The following is an 18,126-nucleotide window of genomic DNA, read 5'->3' on the forward strand; positions in this document are numbered from 1 at the left end:
TATCAGTCATTTGTTTTTTGCCTCTCATTTTGAAATCTATCTTTGCTCTGAATAAGATCTTAAAAGGCACAATAGCACATATTGAGGAAGATGTACAAAAAAGCTTCCAAGAATGGTTTGAAGCTAGATAGGATGGCTGACGTACTTACTGATCAGTATACTTCAAGTCTTTTATATATGTTGAAGTTATGACATTTTGATAACACAAGTTAAGAACTGGATGCTATATGATGAAGTGTTGAAGGCCAACTCATGCAATTGTCAGCTTGTGTAAACAGAAAAGGGGAAAATGTCGAGAGCTGATTGGGTAAGTCTGGGTGAAAGGTCAGTTTATGACTAAAAGCCCAGGCTTAGGTGACCCTCAAGCTGAAGGCTCTCCACAGAACTCTGCTGTGATAACACAACTGTGTCACGCACGACCTCATTGTTTTTTCCTGGAGACAAACTAATCCCCCTGCTGGTTGGGGGAGGGTCCTATTAAAAAGGAAATAAGAATTCCTCTGAAAATTCTTCCTCTTATGCCAGCAGGATTCTTGCCATAGTACTCCTTTTAATAGACAGAATCTTACCCTTGAGGATGATTATCTATTCAAAGCTAGTATCATTTTAGAAAGGGCAGAGCAATAGTTGACATGGTTTCTTCTACCTAACAACTCCAAGAGAAATACTAGGAGTAGAAAAGTGGTGTTTACCTAATGTTCCTTGATCTGACCAATGTTTCTGATATTATCAGTTGCATGGGTTCTGAATATTAAACAAAAGTCTCATGCTTTCCCAGTCACCAACAAAATGATCTTTCACTTGCTCCCATTCTTTGTAGCATGATGTTTTTAGCAATATAGTCAGCCAGCTTCAATGAGAATGAAAGCGACAGTTTGGTCAGCTACTGCACTAACAATAAAATATTTTACTTGAAAAGGCAACAAGACAAGACTTAAATAGAAGGAGAATTGGTACATGACTTTTTATTCATAGATGATTTTTCACTCTAGGTAGCTCTGAGGGTAAGATAGAGCAGAGTATGGATCAGTTCTCAACTGGTTTTGCTAATTTTGATATGATAATATCCACCAAGAAAACAGAGGTTTTTCATTACTCAGCCCGACATCATCTAAATATAGAACTAAACATTAAAGCACATGGGGAAATTTTTAAATATTTCTCTAAGTTCACTTACCTTGGCAGTATCATTTCCATGGATATACACATAAATGATGAGTTTTTCCCAGCCATTACCAGAGCTAGCTCATTGATTGGGAGGCTCTGAAGAAAAGGGCAGAAGAGAAGAAAAATTAACCAGCCTACCAAACTGAAGGTCTAGAGTCATTGTGTTTACTATCTTATTGTATGCCTATGAACTCTGGACAATGGAAAGCCAACACCATGCCAGAAAAGGGAATTACTTCCATTTGAATTGCCTTAGGAAGATTCTCAAGATCACCTGGAAAGATAGGATACTAAAGACTAAGGTCTTTTCTATAGCTGAAATGTCAAGCATTCAAATTGTACTTCAGAGTGCAACTCTGATGGACTAGCAGTCTTGCTCAGTTGTCAAATGTGCATGTGCCTAAAAGACTATTTTACAGAGATCTTCCCTTTACAAGGGAAGAGATCACACAGAGGTAAGAAAAAAAGTGATACAAAGACATTCTGTACATTTCTTTGAAGAACTTTGGAACAATTGTGAGACATGGGAATTCACCAGCATGGTGTGCCCACATCAAAGTAGTCACTGTGCTTTATGAGCAAAGTAGAATTGCAATAGCTTAAAAGAAAAGTGTGATGCACAAATTTAGAGGAACAAACACACACACACACACACACACACACACACACACACACACACACACACACACACACACCCAAACACACAAACAATTTGTATTTGACCTGTGGTGGAGAAGCTCATGTTAGTATATTTATCCACAGATGAACACATTCTTCCTTACCCCCCAATAGGGTGATGTTATTTTGATCCTTTTCAAGCCAGAAGAAAAACAACTTACTTCAATGAAATAGAATAAAACAAAAGTTTCCTTTGAATTTCTTACTTCATTAAGCTAACATCCTTCTTACTTCCCCTTCCTATGATCAAATTATCTCATTCTCTCTACTTCTTTAACATTGATTCATACTTTGCAAACTGATTCTCTTTTATCATTCATACTCCCATACTATTCAGACCTCTCCCAAAATTCACCACTTCCAGTTCTCATCCTCTTTTGATACCATGCATTTTTCTCTTTCTGGTACTATATTTTCCCCTAGTTTTTAATCATGTTAAAATTTACAGATTTTTTCTGGATCTTCTACCAGTGCCTTCTTTGCACTTTCTCTTTTTATCCTCTTCTTTTTAATGCTCCCTTTCCCTCCCATAAGGTAATCATTCTCATTATGCCACTCCTCATTCTCTCTCTCTCTCTCTCTCTCTCTCTCTCTCTCTCTCTCATAAAACCTATAGTGTCCATACTCTTATTCTGTGCAAATTATTGTCAGATTTATATGTATTTGATTTAAACTTTATCCTTCATTTGAAGCTCATTTTTGCTGTAAAAATGCTGAATTTCGCCAACTGATGCTCCCCATCTAATATGGTAATATATACATTATACTCAACACAACCTCAATTTCTTCCAACCCTAAATCTTATTCTGTATATACTTTCTTATTTATATTAGTCACTACTGTCTTCCAAATTGCAGAAAATTTTAGTATCCTTTTTGACTCCTCTCTTTCAACTGCAAATTCAATCAGTCACCTTTCTATTTAACCTTAGCAATATATATTCTAATGATTCCCCTTTTTTACCTTTCTTTAATACCCTTTACTCATTTCCCATAGTGTTGAAACACTTTCTTTAACTTTATCTATACTAACTTCAATCCAGGCATCTAAACTACCTTCCATATCACTTTCAAATAATCTTCCTAATTTCTAAATCTGAATAATGCTATTCTACTATACAAAATTATTAATGATCTAATCCTCACTAAAATATAATATTCTTACTGTAGCACTCAGGATCCTTCACAATATAGCTTCAAGTTCCATTTTCAGCTTTATCCTTTAAAAATAATGTTCAGTCATAAAACAAATAAACCAACCACCTATGTATTTTCTCATTTCTGAACCTTTATTCATGCCATTATATTGGAATCTCTTCTAATTCATTCTCATTCTCTGTTCACTGAAATCCTATTCATCCTTAAAGACTATATTTAATTTATTACCTCCATCAAACTCAGGGAAGATCTTAAACTGCTCTTGATTAGGCATTGAATGGAAAGACTGTAAGTACTATTCTGGTAGGAACTGTGCATGATTTGCTGAAACTTTGTATTTTCCCTAGAGCTCTGTGTAATGTTCTACTCACAATAAGTACATAATCAATAACTGTTCTTTTAAAAAATTCCATATTTGCGAAAAACCTTTTTCTGTATTCTTTTGAAACTCTTCATTATTGCCACTCTAGATCTGTTATTAATCCCTTTCCACTACACATATTATAATGATCTCTTTTTTGTTATATATATATTTCCCTGTAAATGATGATAATTTTCAACATTAATTTTTATGTGTTCTCCATCCTACTCTTCCCCACCACCACCTAAAATTGCAATTAATCTTATATAGTTTATACATACACAATTGGGTTACGCAAATTTTCATGTTAGCCATACTGTGAAACAAAAATCAGAACAGAGGTCTGCCATCGTGGCCGGGCTGCACAAGAAGACCACTGGCCTCGTGGGACTGGCCCTCAGTGTGACCCCCTGGGAGTGGCTAAAATTACTATATACAAAGATTCTTGATGCTCTTGAGTTTATACCCTCAAATGCAGCATATAGAAAGTACACAGAACAAATTACAAATGAAAGGCTGAATTTGGTGAAAGAGGAAACAGATCTTCAGAAACTAGAGGACAAGCTTTAGGCTGGCCAACTAGAATAGGTGATTCTTCAGGCTGAAAATGAATTATTACTGGCAAGAAAAATGTTGACATGGAAATCCTGGGAACCTTTAGTGGAAGAACCACCAGTCAACAAATGGAAATGGCCAATATAATCAATGTTAAATATCTATGATGTACAATTTTTTTTAAAAAAAATTATTAAACATCTGTTTAAATACTATTAAAATATATTTTGAATTATTGGAATTTTATTAACAGGAAAACTGAGACAAGGTAGTAGAGAATTAATTAGTGAAGAATTAATGTATGATAGGGACAGGCCATGATCATTTTAATTTGAAAAACATCTATTCATAAAAGAGATTTTTTTTAAATTCTCCTTAAGAAAGTGATTGTACTATCATTTGGAAAATTTGATCAGAATCTTTTTTTTAAAACAAATCTTCAATCCAAGAACAAAGAAAGCAACAGAGGCTAATATCTGAGGCATGAGAAACAATAAGAAATTGAAGTATAATCTGTTTAGGGTATATGGAATACTTCTTTAATATTTTTCAACATTTAGTTTATAAGTTTGTGTTAAGTTATGTTAATATCTAGGAAGGAACTGAATAAAGTGGCGTGTTTGAATTTTAATTGAACACTTTTAAAATGATTGAGTGTTATATAGTAAGTTCCTGAATAGCCAAAATTATTAAACAATAATTGAATGTTTTTATACATAATCACATGAATTTTCCACATTTTGAAAGTAATATAAGAAAATTTCAAATTGAAGTTGACCTGTTTGGGTCTTGAGTGTATGTATTAAATGAAGAAAAATCTAAATTTAATATATGCAGTTTGATCTTATGTATATTAAACAGAAATGTTTGCTGAAAAAATCAGAACAAAAAAGGAATAACCCTACAAGAAGGAAAAATCAAAAACTAAAATTAAAAATATGATTTGATCTGAATTCATATTCCATATTCCATGATTCTTTCTTTGTATGTGGATGGCATTTTCCATCACAGGTCTTTTAGAATTGTCTTTGATTGCCATATTGCTGAGATAAGCTAAATTTATCATAGTCGATCATTTCTGTTTGCTTCATTCAGTTCTTATAATTCTTTCCAGGTTTTTCTGAAATCTCCCTCTTCATCATATTTTTACAGAGCAAAATTGTTCCATTATAGTCATATACCACGTGTGTTCAGCCATTCCCCAATTGATAGGCACCCCTTTGATTACCACTTCTTTTGCTATCATAAGAGGGGCTACTATGAATATTCTAGAAGATGTGAATATTTTCTTTTGGGGGGGCATCTCTTTGGGATATAGATCTAGTAGCAGTATTGCCACATCAAAGGATTTGCAGAATTTTATAACCTTATAGGAATATTTCCAAATTGTTATCCAGAATGGTTGAAGCATTTAGCAACTCAGTCAACAATGCATTAGTGTTCCAGTTTTTCCAAATCCTCTCTAAGATTAATAATTTTCCTTTTTTATTATATTGGTCAATATCATTGGCATGAGGTGGTACCTCATGACTGTTTTAATTTTCATTTCTCTCATCAATAATGATTTAGAGATAAAGAAAGATGTCTATATTCATTATTGAAGGAGTTTTCTTACCTAGGAGTTATTTATTAATGAAATGACAAATCCAGTTTCCAACCCTATCAAAAATGCCCTTTAAGTAAATCATTACTAATTTATAAATGAAAACTTGAGAGAGACTTCTGCAGCAGAGCCAAGATGATGGCACAAAGCTAGGAAACTCCTGGGACTTTTTCCAAAACAACTTTGAATTAAGCCTCTAAACAGATCCTAAAGCAACAGAATCCACCACAAATCCAGTGAAATAAATTTTATGGAGTTATCTTGGAGGAACTTTAGAGAAAAAAAGTATGTTGTATGGCAAAAAAAGCCCAGTGGAGGCAGGAGAGCTGAGAATCCAATTAGAGGATTTTAACTACAGGGCAACTAAAGTCTTGGTGCAACTCTGCCAAGCGTACAGGTCCCGTTTGCAGCTCAGACAGTTGAGAAGCTGGTGCAATCTTGGGCTACCCTAGTGCAAACTGGAAGCACCAGAAATGCCAGAGCAGAAAGCCAGGGACAAGAACCCCAGAAAAAAATGGAATTATAAGCTGTACTACATCCTCAACTTAAAAAAAAATGACCAAAAAGCCACCCCCCAAAGGGCTAAATATTGACAATTTCTATTCTAATAGGGCTGATAAAAGCATCATCTCAAAAGAGAAAAACAGTGACAAAATACCTACATGGGAAGCCAAAAAGGTTTATAAATTGATCTCAATTCCAAAAAAGACTTCTTTTTGGAAGAGCTCAGAAAAGGATTTTTAAAAACCAAAGAAGAGAGGAAGACGAATAGAAATGAGAGACCTGCAGGAGAGTTATAAAAAATTATGTGAAGAAAGCAATAATTTTAAAAGTAAAATTGACCAAATGGAAAATAAAATTATCCATTTGGAAAAGGAAGCAAAAATGCTAACTGAAGAAAATAAAACCTTAAAAATTAGAATTGAGACTACAAAATTCTATCAAACAAAACCAAAAAACTACAAAATAGAAAAAATGTAAAGTAACTCTTAGGAAAACTGACCAATCTGGAAATTAGAAGTGGGAGAGATGATTTGCAAATCACTAATCTACCTGAAAGTCCACAATCAGAAAAAAAGCCTGGACAATATTTTTCAGGAAATGATCATGAAAGACTGCCCTAATATCCTACAACAAGAAGATAAAAAATCCTTTTAAAATTCATCATTAGTTTCTAGAAAGAGATCCCCAAATAAAAAATCCAAGGAATGCTATAACCAAATTTCAGAATTTTCAGCTAAAGAAGAAAATACTGCAAGCTACCAAAAAAGAAGCAATTTAAATACTAAAGATTCACATAGAAGATCATGCAGGATTTATCAGTTAAACATTAAAAGATGAGAAGGTATAGAATATGATATTCTGGAAAGTAAAGGAATTTGCATTTCAACCAAGAAACATCTATCCTGTAAAATTCAGCATATTCTTTCAAGTGAAAGGATAGCTTTCAATTTTTTTCAATTGAAGATTTCAGTGAAATAGAGGACTTTTATTTTCCTTATAAAAAGACCAAAACTGAACAAAAAATTTCATCTTCAAATACATGACTCAGAAATTGTTTAAAAAGTTAAACAGGGGTGGGGTAGGGCAAAATGTTACTTATCTTTTGAGAACTATCTCCTGGCACAATAGAAAGGAACATTTTAAGAAACGGGGGTGGTTAAAATTGACTGTGATGTGATCAGTCTTTTAGCTCCTGAGTGATTTTGCTTTATGTAATATTTTAGTTTATGAGTATGGAGCACTGGCCTTGGAGTCAGGAGGACTGGAGTTCAAATCTAGAGTCAGACACATGATACTTAGACCTCTAGCAAATCTCTTAACCTTAAATGCTTTGCCATCTCCAGTCATTCTGATTCATATTTGTCCACTAAATTCATGTGGCTCCTGGGAAGAAGGTGAAGTTGATGATGTACCACTACACCCCCTTCACTCAAATATAATTCATGTGCTTGTCATCTCCCTTGATGTCATGGTCTTCTTTGAGAATGAAGGACAAAACATCAAACTTGGAAAGAGGATATGATAAATATTGATTTTAATTTTATGATGTTTATGACTTTTGAGAATTATATTTTTAAAAAGACAATCAATCAGACAGAGACCATGATGGAGGAGCAGGACATAGACCATGATGGGGGAGCAGGATCACATTGACATCTCCTAGAAGGAGGCTCCTATAGGACTTCAAGTAATTTCAAGAAGACCCACCTGTGGAATGGGCCAGAAGGCATTCTCCTTGAGGATATAATAGTAATAGAATTCTCAGAAGAGTATCCGAATAAACCTCCCACTGTTAGGTTCTTATCAAAGATGTTTCATCCAAATGTCTATGCCAATGGTAGCATATTTTAGATATCCTTCAGAATTGTTGGTGTTCAACATATAATGTGTTGACTTCTATTTTAACATCAATTCAATCTCTGTTGGATGAACCTAATCCCAACACTCCTGCCAATAGCCAAGTAGCACCACTTTATCAGGAAAAGAAATGTGAATATGAGAAGAGAGTATCAGCTATTCTTGAACAGCTGGAACGATTCACAATATACAACTGCTACATTCATGCTTATCATTGTTGTTGTGTATAATTTACCTTTCAGTAGAAAGACTACCAGAAAAACTTTTTTTAGGTTTTTTCCAGGAAAATGGGGTTAAGTGACTTTCCCAAGGCCACACAGCTAAGTAGGTATTAAGTGTCTGAGGTCAGATTTGAACTCAGGTACTCCTGACTCCAGGGCTAGTGCTCTATAAACTGTGCCACCTAGCCACCCCGAGACTACCAGAAATTTTAAGTGCCATGGGTTTTAGGATTTACATAGTTAGTGTGTCTGCAAAAAAGAAAAAAAAAGTCCTTCAGTTAGGATCTTTTAAAAGCTTGTGTATTTTGATTAATATACTTTTTTATTGCATGGTATGAATTAAGTTATTGCTACATAAATTCATAATATATTTTGTTTGTAGTTTTTCCAAGTGTATAATGTTGGTGTGAAGTTTTCACAACAGAACATACATATTTTGTGAATCTCTTGTTTTTTCAAATAGTAAATGCCTTATTTATGAATTCTTTAGATTTTGAAATTCGAGAAAAGGACTTTAAAGTTTTTTGTATATAAATGTTACATGTAAAACTGTTAAATACATAACTTCGGTGCAAGAGACCTTATCACTTATTTCCTTATCTTACTTGAAGGGATTGACACATAAGTATCTCTTTCCAGTCATTTTATCTCTCCAATTACAGGAGAATAATAACATCCTCTCAATAGTTTATCAGGAAATAAAAATCAAATGTGTGCTTCTTTAACTGAATATCCATAGTAATTTTATGCCCTAGTTCTGAATAAACATATTAATTACTCTTAATAGAGTAGTTATTGATACCGAGCTAATTGTTTTCATTATGATGCTTAATTATTGAAGAATCACTTTCTTCTTTTGGTCATTTCACTAATTGCTCTAGGAGATTTGATGAACTCTTGATCTTACTACCTATTTGCAATTTTGGTGGGAAATTGAAACTGCTGACATGATTTTTTTTAGGTTTTTGCAAGACAAACGGGGTTAAGTGGCTTGCCCAAGGCCACACAGCTAGGTAATTATTAAGTGTCTGAGACCGAATTTGAACCCAGGTACTCCTGACTCCAGGGCTGGTGCTTTATCCACTACGCCACCTAGCCACCCCTGGCATGAATTTTTTTTAAAAAATTATGAATTTACTTCCTAGTTTAATGATAAATCAAGAATCAAATTTTCTATTTCATCAAGGCAAAGTTTTGGAAAGGAATTATTATTTAGTCTATTTAATGCCAACATTTAATGTAGGATTATATTTCTTTTTCTCCCAACATGAAACATACTTCAGGACCTTCTAAATTGCTTTCATTGGGAGAAAAAAATCCCCCAAATTGTACAAAAGCTAATTGCACATGAAGTTTTCAGGATCATTACAAACCAACAATGCTTCAAAAAGTTTAATGCTAAAATGTATAAGAATAATTTTGAAACAGCTTTCCATTATGATGAAGTTGAGAGTTCTTATTTCTTGTCCATCTCCCGAAAAATGGATATTGAAAATTAGTTCCTGGTGTTTATGGTACTCTATACCTGCACCTTGTATAGGTAACCTTAAGTGTGTTTTTCATCATATCCATCCAGGTTGCTTGAGGAGTACATATACCTTATATTGTAGTGTCACACACTCAGAGGGAAACAGCTCCCTTCATTGATATGATCTGGATAGATGATGTGGCACCCATAATGAACTTTATAATTGTTATAGAGGAAATAACTCCTGGAAATGGATTAATTAGCATATTGCTGAAACCTTATGGTATAATATAAAGGGGGAAATTTTTGAATTTTCCAAAGTGCTGGTTGGAATCTACTGATGAAAATATTGGTAGTAGCAATAGGCAGAAACTTGTTATTTAAGGGTGCTTTTATATAAATGGCTAATGCTTTTACAGTTACCAAATATTTATATTCTTTTTGAATATATGTATCTTGAAAAATTGAATGTCTAGTAGTTTGTGACAATAGAGAGATGTGAGGTGTATCCATTTTGACATTCTTAAGAATACTTTCGAAAGATCAAAAAAATACTATTTGTAATCTTTCCAAATTAGTTTAATCCTCATATGACCTATCTGCCTTTTCAATGTTTAAACTTAAGTATGTCAGAATTGATGGAAAATTGTAAGTTTAAACTGTTCAACCAAAATTTAGCTTCAGAAATGGAGCTTTATAATTTTTCCTTTTGTTGTGAAATGGAATTATTTTGTGGGATAACTTCAGGGGCACTGGTGAATCCAGTCAAAATTAAATTGAGGCTATCTCTATGACTTCTGTTTTTAGCTATACATTTTTGCAGATTCATAAAACATCAATCAATCAATGCTTGAAATTTATTCTTCTATCAGGAAAGATTAAAGGAGCATATCTTTTTTAGTAAATATTTTATTTGTTTTCCAATTATATGCTAGAGAATTTTTTACAATCAATTTTTGCAAGGTTTTGAATTTTGAACCCCCCTTCTCTTCTCCTCCCCCACTAGAAGGCAATTTGATAGTCTTTACATTGTCTCCATGATATACATAGATCAATATTGAATGCTTTGAGAGAAAAAAATATATCCTTAAGGAAGAAAGAAAATATAAAAGACAACCTTTTTAAATTTGAAGATAATTATCTTTGATATTCATTCAAACTCCACACTCCTTTCTTTGGATATTGATAGCATTCTCCATCACAGTATCCCCCCCCCCAATTGTCCCTGAATATGGTACTGATGGTGTGAGCAAGTCCCTCAAACTTGATCATCACCACACATTGTTGTTAAGGTGAACAATGTTCTTCTGCCCATCTCATTCAGAAAAAATTCCTCCAAGTCTTTCTAAACTTCTCTGAAATCCCATCCCTCCTGATTTCTAATAGAAAATAGTGTTCCATCACATACATACAACATAATTTGTTCAGCCATTCCCAACTGATGGACATCCCCTCGATTTCCAATTCTTTGCTACTACAAACAGAGCTGCTATTGATATTTTTGTGTAAGTGATGTTTTTACACTTTTTCATGATCTCTTCAGGGTATAGACCCAGAAGTGGTATCATTGAATCAAAGGGTATGCACATTTTTTATTTCTCTCTGGGCATAATTCCAAATTGCTCTCCAGAAAGTTTGGATCAATCATAGTGTAAAAGGAGAATATGTTGATAGAAATTGTGGGTACAAGACAACTTTAAAACAAACAAGACATGAAAAAAGGATTATACTGGGAGAAGGCAAGACATTAGATGATTAATGACACCGTATTAAAACACAAAAAAACCTGTGAAAGTATAGAGAAAGAAGAGAGGGTCTAAGCATTGAGTAAATCGTCCTCCAGAGAGATTTCATCCAATGTGGGAAAAACATACATCCCCACTTGGTTTTAAAAATTTATTCTATCCTACCAGGAAATGGAGAGGGGTTGGGTAGAGAAAGAGAAAAAGGGAGGAAGAAATTGATTTAAAAAAAAAAGGAGGGCAAAAGTAAAAGTAAAGGTAAAAAAGTAAAATTTAAAAGACATGTAAAAGGGGAAAAGGAAAAAGAAAGGGAAAAGAGGTGATAGAAGGGCTGATCAAGAGGCAGCAATCTGAAGCAAAATATCAATGAGGAGGGAGGTAAAGAGAAAAGTATAAATGGAAGAAGATAGCATAGAAGGAAATAATGTCAGTAATCGTAACTGTAAATGTGAATGGAATGTTTTTGCTTTCATTCTTATGGGTTTTTTTTTTTGGCCTTGGTTCTAATTCTTCTTTCACAACATGAATAATATGGAAATATTATCCCCTCCCCTCCCCTCCCCTCCCCTCCCCTTCCCTCCCCTCCCCTCCAGATTGTTTGCCACCACAGAGAGCAGGGAGGGAAAAAAGGATGGTAGAAAAATGTGAAACTGAAAAATCTGCAAATGGATGAATTTGGAAAACTATCTTTGCATGTGATTAAAATATTAAATTAAATTAAAAATAAAAAAAGAAATAATAAGGGACAGGACTTAAGAAAAACCTGGAAAGATTTGCATGAACTGTTACTAAGAAAAGTGAGCAGAATCAAAAAAGCATTGTACACTCTTACATCAACATTGTGCATGATGGACTTATTCTCAGCCATATAATAATCAAAGAAAATTCTAAAGGACATGCAATGGGGAAAACTCCACACCCAGAGAAGGGATTATGTAGTCTGAATGCAGACTGTTTGATATTTTCAATTTTTAAAATTTGACTTATGTATTATGGTTTCCCCTTTTCATGTTTTTTTTCTTTTTTATTTGTTTCTTCTTTCACAACATGATTAATATGACATGTTTATACATGTAAACTATAATAGATTGAGTTCTACCAGGGAAAGAGGGGAAAGAAGAGTGGGAAGAAGAAAAATGTGAAATTCAAAACATTACTAAAATGATTATTGAAAACTATCTTTTCATGTAGTTGGAAAAGATAAATAACTATTAAAATGATTTAGAGCATTTTTCATATGTCTATAGATACCTTTAAATTCTTCCTCTGAAAACTGCCTATACATATCTTTTAACCAAATGGTTAATCAATTAGAGTATGACTTGGATTCTTATAAGTTTAACTCAGTTCTCTATATATTTTAGGAATGAGACCTTTATCAGAAACTCTAGATGTAACAACTGTTCTGAGCTTTCTATATTCTTTTTTAAAATTATTATTTTTTATTTTTTAAATTTCATTCATTCATTCATTCATTTGTTTGTTTATTTATTTATTTATTATTCAAGATCACACAGCTAGGTATTTATTGAGTATCAGAGATCAGATTTGAACCCAGGTCCTCCTGACTCCAGGACTGATGCTCTATTTATTGTACCACCTACCTGCCCTTCCACATTCTTTTTAATATTGGTTACATTAGTTTTATTTATGCAAAACCTTTTTAATTTAATATAATCAAAATTATTCATTTTGTAACATGTTTTCTGTCTCTTTTTTGATCATAAACTTCTTTCCATAAATCTGACAGATAAACGATTCTTTGACTTTTTAATTGGCTTGTGGTATCAACTTTTATGTCCAGATCATGTACCTATTATGACATTATCTTTATATGGTATGTGAAATGTTGATCTGTACCTAGTTTCTGCCATATGCTCTCCATTTTCCCCAACAATTTTTGTCAAATAGTGATTTATCCCGGAAGGTAGAATCTTTGAGTTTATCAAATAAAAATTACTATAGTTATTTGCCACTATTTCTTTTGGACCTAATCTCTGCCACTGCTCCATTGCTCAATTTCTTAGTCAATACCAATTTTGATGACAATCATTTTGTGAAACAATTTTAGATATAGTATGGTTAGACTACCTTACTGTGTACTTTCATCATTAATTACCTTGATATTCTTGACCTTTTATTCCTCCAGATGAATTTTAAAAATTATTTTAAGATCAATAAAATAATTTTTGGCAATTTGATTGGTCTGGCACTGATTAAGTTATTTAATTTATTGAATTGTCATTATCTTCTGACTTTTATATGATTGTTTTTCTCATTTTGAACTCTACTCCTGCATCAAAGGGGCACTGTCCCAAGTTTCTTATTGAGAGAAGGGTCTGTTCATAGAATTTCTTCATTGGGAATAATAGTGACTTAGTCATTCACAGAGGGTCTGGGACTCAACATTTACCATTTGTACCTGATTTGGAGCTTTCCCAGATTGCCTGTTTTGGTATTGCCCTGATGAGCAATTATCTGGCTTGCTGATCTCTCTGCTTTGACAGAGAGTCTCCACTAGCTTTCTCTATACCTTACCTGAACGGGGCTCTGCTCCCTATGCTGAGTGATAATCCCATTCTACCTGAGTGAGACTGACCTTTCCTGAAGTCCTTTCTAGAAAACTTAAACTAGAAAATGCTTCCTTCTGTTCCTTTGTGCATTCTGTCATTCCAAAAAATCATTTAGAGGCTTGACTAATACTGTTTATGAGGGAAGCCAAGTAGAGTTTAAGGAAGTTCCCAATTTCACTCTGCCATCTTGGCTCCATCCCCCACCTCCCATAATAAAAATTAAAACAGAAATTATTTATGAAATTACCTGATAGGCCAATTTCATGGAGCTTACACAGATTTGGATTTCAAGGTATCTGGCTCAGATAATGTTTGACTTTTGTTCACTATTATGTAGCTAAAATCATGGCAAGAAACAAAGATTGGGAAAACAGAGATGTGGCTAAGTAGCACAGCACATAGAGTACTGAATCTCAAGTTAGGTAGAACTCAATTCAAATGACATTCCAGATATTTCCTAACTTTCTGAGTCACTTAACCACTTTTTGTTTTCATTTCCTTACCTGTGCTGTTAACAGCAACTACTTCCCAAGGTTATTATGAAAGCAAAAGCAGAAGATATTTTCAAGGTAAACTGCAAACCCTAAAGAATTATAAAATTATCTTAATGGTAGTTACTATTATTTATAGGGACTCATGTATGTCACAAAGCATTTCAGACATATTTTTTTAATATTTCAATTGGCACTTTTTCTTGTAAGTTAAGCTATAAATGAAATTAGTACACTAATTTTCATTCTAACTAAATAATGAGGCAGACTAATTTAAACTGGTTAAAAATGGGACATCAATGGGGGGATTTTCCTTCCCTTTTTTCACTTCTATTTGATGCTCAATTATGACTTGAAATGATAGATTCTCACTTTTAATGGCAACTGCTGCTGAAGTTAATATATTTGCATCTTACTTCTAAAATTAATAATTACCATCAATTTAAATGGTATTTTAGACTCATCATCTAATTGAATCTCCAGGCCTCTTCGATATAGTACATATAGTCTATTCCCATTCAACAGTGAACAATCAAGTGCAAAATCTCATGGACACATAGCAATCATCCCTCAAGCACTTCTTACTTGCTACTATTCACTCTCATATATAGCTTTGTGAACCTCAATTTCTCAAAAAGCACTAGACTTTACAATGTGGAAAATACTTGGGCTCAAAAATGTTCCAGTGAAATATTTGCTTCTCCCAGAGTTTTATCATTCCAATTTCAAAAATGATGCTATTCCTCTCTAATCAACCTCTAATTAGTCTTAGAATCCATTTCCCCTGAACCTGTCATAAGGGTAGCCATCAGAACTTGTACTCAGACAACTTCTACCCTCAGATTCTTTGAAAACATTTATCTCCAAGGGCCCCAACTTGGATAAACTTGCCTTCTCACTCTCACTCCCCAGTGTTCAACACTCTCTTTACAAACAGTAAATAATCAATGCAACATTTAAAAAAGTATTAGTTAAATCTTTGCTCCATTAGATACTGTATTAGCCTTTGGATTCCAAATACAACAAATGAAATGATCCCACTAGAAACTATCTGATGTTTTTATTTTATTCTTTCAGGCAAAAAACTCTCTTCAACTTCATTCAATTACTTCTCATATCACAAATATATGCAGTCTTTTAACTTACTCAATAATTATTCCATATTGTACTATACATATCTGAAAACCATACTTGGTAATCATTGTTAAAAGTTCATGTTGGTGCTCTACCAAACCATTGAAAAAAAATTAATTGATGGTAGACAGCTATATGAGTACACTATCTTCCCTACACAATTGTTTCCCTTTCCACCAGAAACCAAAATCTTAACAAAGAAAGGTTAATGGAATAGCCTAGTGGTATACACCTATTAAGTAGATGTTATATGATCCGTGAGTTCATATCTAATATTAGACATTTACTATCTATTGGACTCTGGGCAAGAAACTTAATCTCTATCTGCTTCAGCTTCTTCAATTATAAAATAGTAGCCCATACCTTATAAAATCATTATGAGTGTCAAATGAAATAATACTTGTAAAACAGTTGGCAATGCACACTTGGCAAATAGAAGACACAATAAGGTTTATTCCCCTCATACCTCAATACTATCAATTTAATTTGAATGTTTCATTTATTTATCTTTGCCTCATTTAACCCCAATTAAGAAGAATATAAGATCCTTAAGGTATAGGACCACTTTTTCCCATTATAATCTTGGCAGCTAGCACAGAATCTTTAATATACTACTACTACTACTACTACTACTACTACTACTACTACTACTACTACTACTACTACTGTTATAACTACTATAATTACATCTACTACTACTAGTATTACTACTACCACTGCTGTTGCTGCTGCTGCTGTTATTGATTCTCCTACTGTTCATGCTGCTACTACCACCACTATAGTATTATACTCTCTTTAAGGTTCACGAAGTAATTTACATACATTCTCTCACTTGTCCCTAGCAGTAACCATAAGAAGACTAATTATCCCCATGTTTAGATAAGAATATTGAAGGTTATAGAAATAAAATTCTTCAAACAGAGAGATAGAGATATTGATAAAAGATTTATTTGCACATGAACATTCTGGACTAAAAATCTATTTCTCTCTTGCCCAAATCAGGTTTTTAAATAGATACAAAGTAAGTAATTGTTAAATTGATTGATTGATTGATTGAATGCACTCTTTTCACTATAAATTTTACCTTTTTATTTCTCTGCTGAGGTATTCCTGTACTGAATTTGTATCATTTCTCAACCAACAGGCAAACATCATTAAAAATAGTCCTGATCTTGTTAAGAACACAAAGTAAAGTAGACAATTGGAACTAGACATATAATTTCGACTTCCTTAATGTATGGATTAAGATGAAAATTAATGAAATCTGACCAGAGAAATTATTTTTAAATTTTTTGAATATTTTACAGCAAACAGTAGCAAAAAACAGTGAACTATGCATTTTTTTTTTGTTTTAGAAAAGATGATCCTTCCAGTAAATCACATTTGCCATTTTTTTCCTTGAAGAACTAAATCATATTAAAAATTCAGTCAAATTTGTTTTATTAGATTTATTACATAAAATGTATCTTAGAAAATAACAATTTGCAAATAGGTCCTTTGATAAGCAATAAATTCAGTTTTAGAGCAAAGTAGCATTGCAGGTAACTTGAGGATATAAAAAAAAAACCTGGGTCTAAATAAAATATTTGAAAACATAAAGGAGGTCCCCATATGATAAGTAAGCATTTTGTGAGAGCAATGACTTTATTGGAATAGGACTTTTACATGAAAAGAGCATGGCAAAGTGGAAAAAGCATTACTTTTGAAAGTGAAAGAACATAGATTCTTTAGCTTTGCTATTTGCTATCTGTGTTAATCTGAGGATGTCACTTAACGTTCTAAATTTGAATTCCTTTCTGAAAAATGAAAAAAGCTGTTCAAGATGAACTCCAAGGTCCATTTCAGTATTAACTTGAGTGTGATTTTCATTGCTAGCATCATTTCAGATTTTTAAAAAATGCAGTGATTTTTTTTTTATTTTATACAGCTAAAACTATTTTGTGGGCTTAAAAAGATAGAACAAATTGTGCCCAGAATCTTAAATTTAGATGAGTGAATCAATTTTCAAATTTGTTAGAACAAATTTATGCACCTGGCATTTCATTTTACTAGTTTAAAAACAGGATTTATAATAAGATATATTGTTCAAATGAACTGTCATTTTTTTTTGTTGAAACTGACATTCATGCATGTATCTTCCCATATATACAAAAAAATGAAATACACATACTTGAAGAAAGAGACAGACAGGCAGGCAGACAGACACAGAGAGACAGAGCAGGTAGGAGGAATCCAGGAGGTTTTCTCTGGTGATGTGCATGGCAACTTTCCCACTCTTATTCAACCAAAATGACTCTTGTCTATACCTTCTTATGAATTGTCTTAAGGATATCAACTAATTTAATTAGGTCTTCTCTAGATCTCATGACATTGTATTTGTACTAATGGGGCTTTTATCCTCTATAATAGTTATCACTACTGTAAGATGATATTTTTAAACCCTGGCTTGCTTCCAACTGTCCTTATTATGGTAGAAAGTAAAACCATCATCCTTCCCTTTTCAGACTTGAAGCCTGAAAGTTATCTCAGCTCCTCACTATCTGTCACTGCCTTCCCCCACCCCCATAGAAGTTTTGCCAGGGACTGCTGGTTTCACTTTTGTGACATTTCTAGTA

The 18,126-nt window shown here is 33.2% G+C and overlaps 1 pseudogene; it reads left to right on the plus strand.

Moving 5' to 3' along the window:
- Window positions 1–289: 289 nt before the first annotated feature.
- Window positions 290–4,265, plus strand: LOC141514380 (NADH dehydrogenase [ubiquinone] 1 alpha subcomplex subunit 5 pseudogene; annotated as a pseudogene).
- The last annotated feature ends 13,861 nt before the right edge of the window (window positions 4,266–18,126 follow it).

The sequence above is a fragment of the Macrotis lagotis genome, chromosome 1 (assembly GCF_037893015.1).
Source record: "Macrotis lagotis isolate mMagLag1 chromosome 1, bilby.v1.9.chrom.fasta, whole genome shotgun sequence".
NCBI classification, from domain to species: Eukaryota; Metazoa; Chordata; class Mammalia; order Peramelemorphia; family Peramelidae; genus Macrotis; species Macrotis lagotis.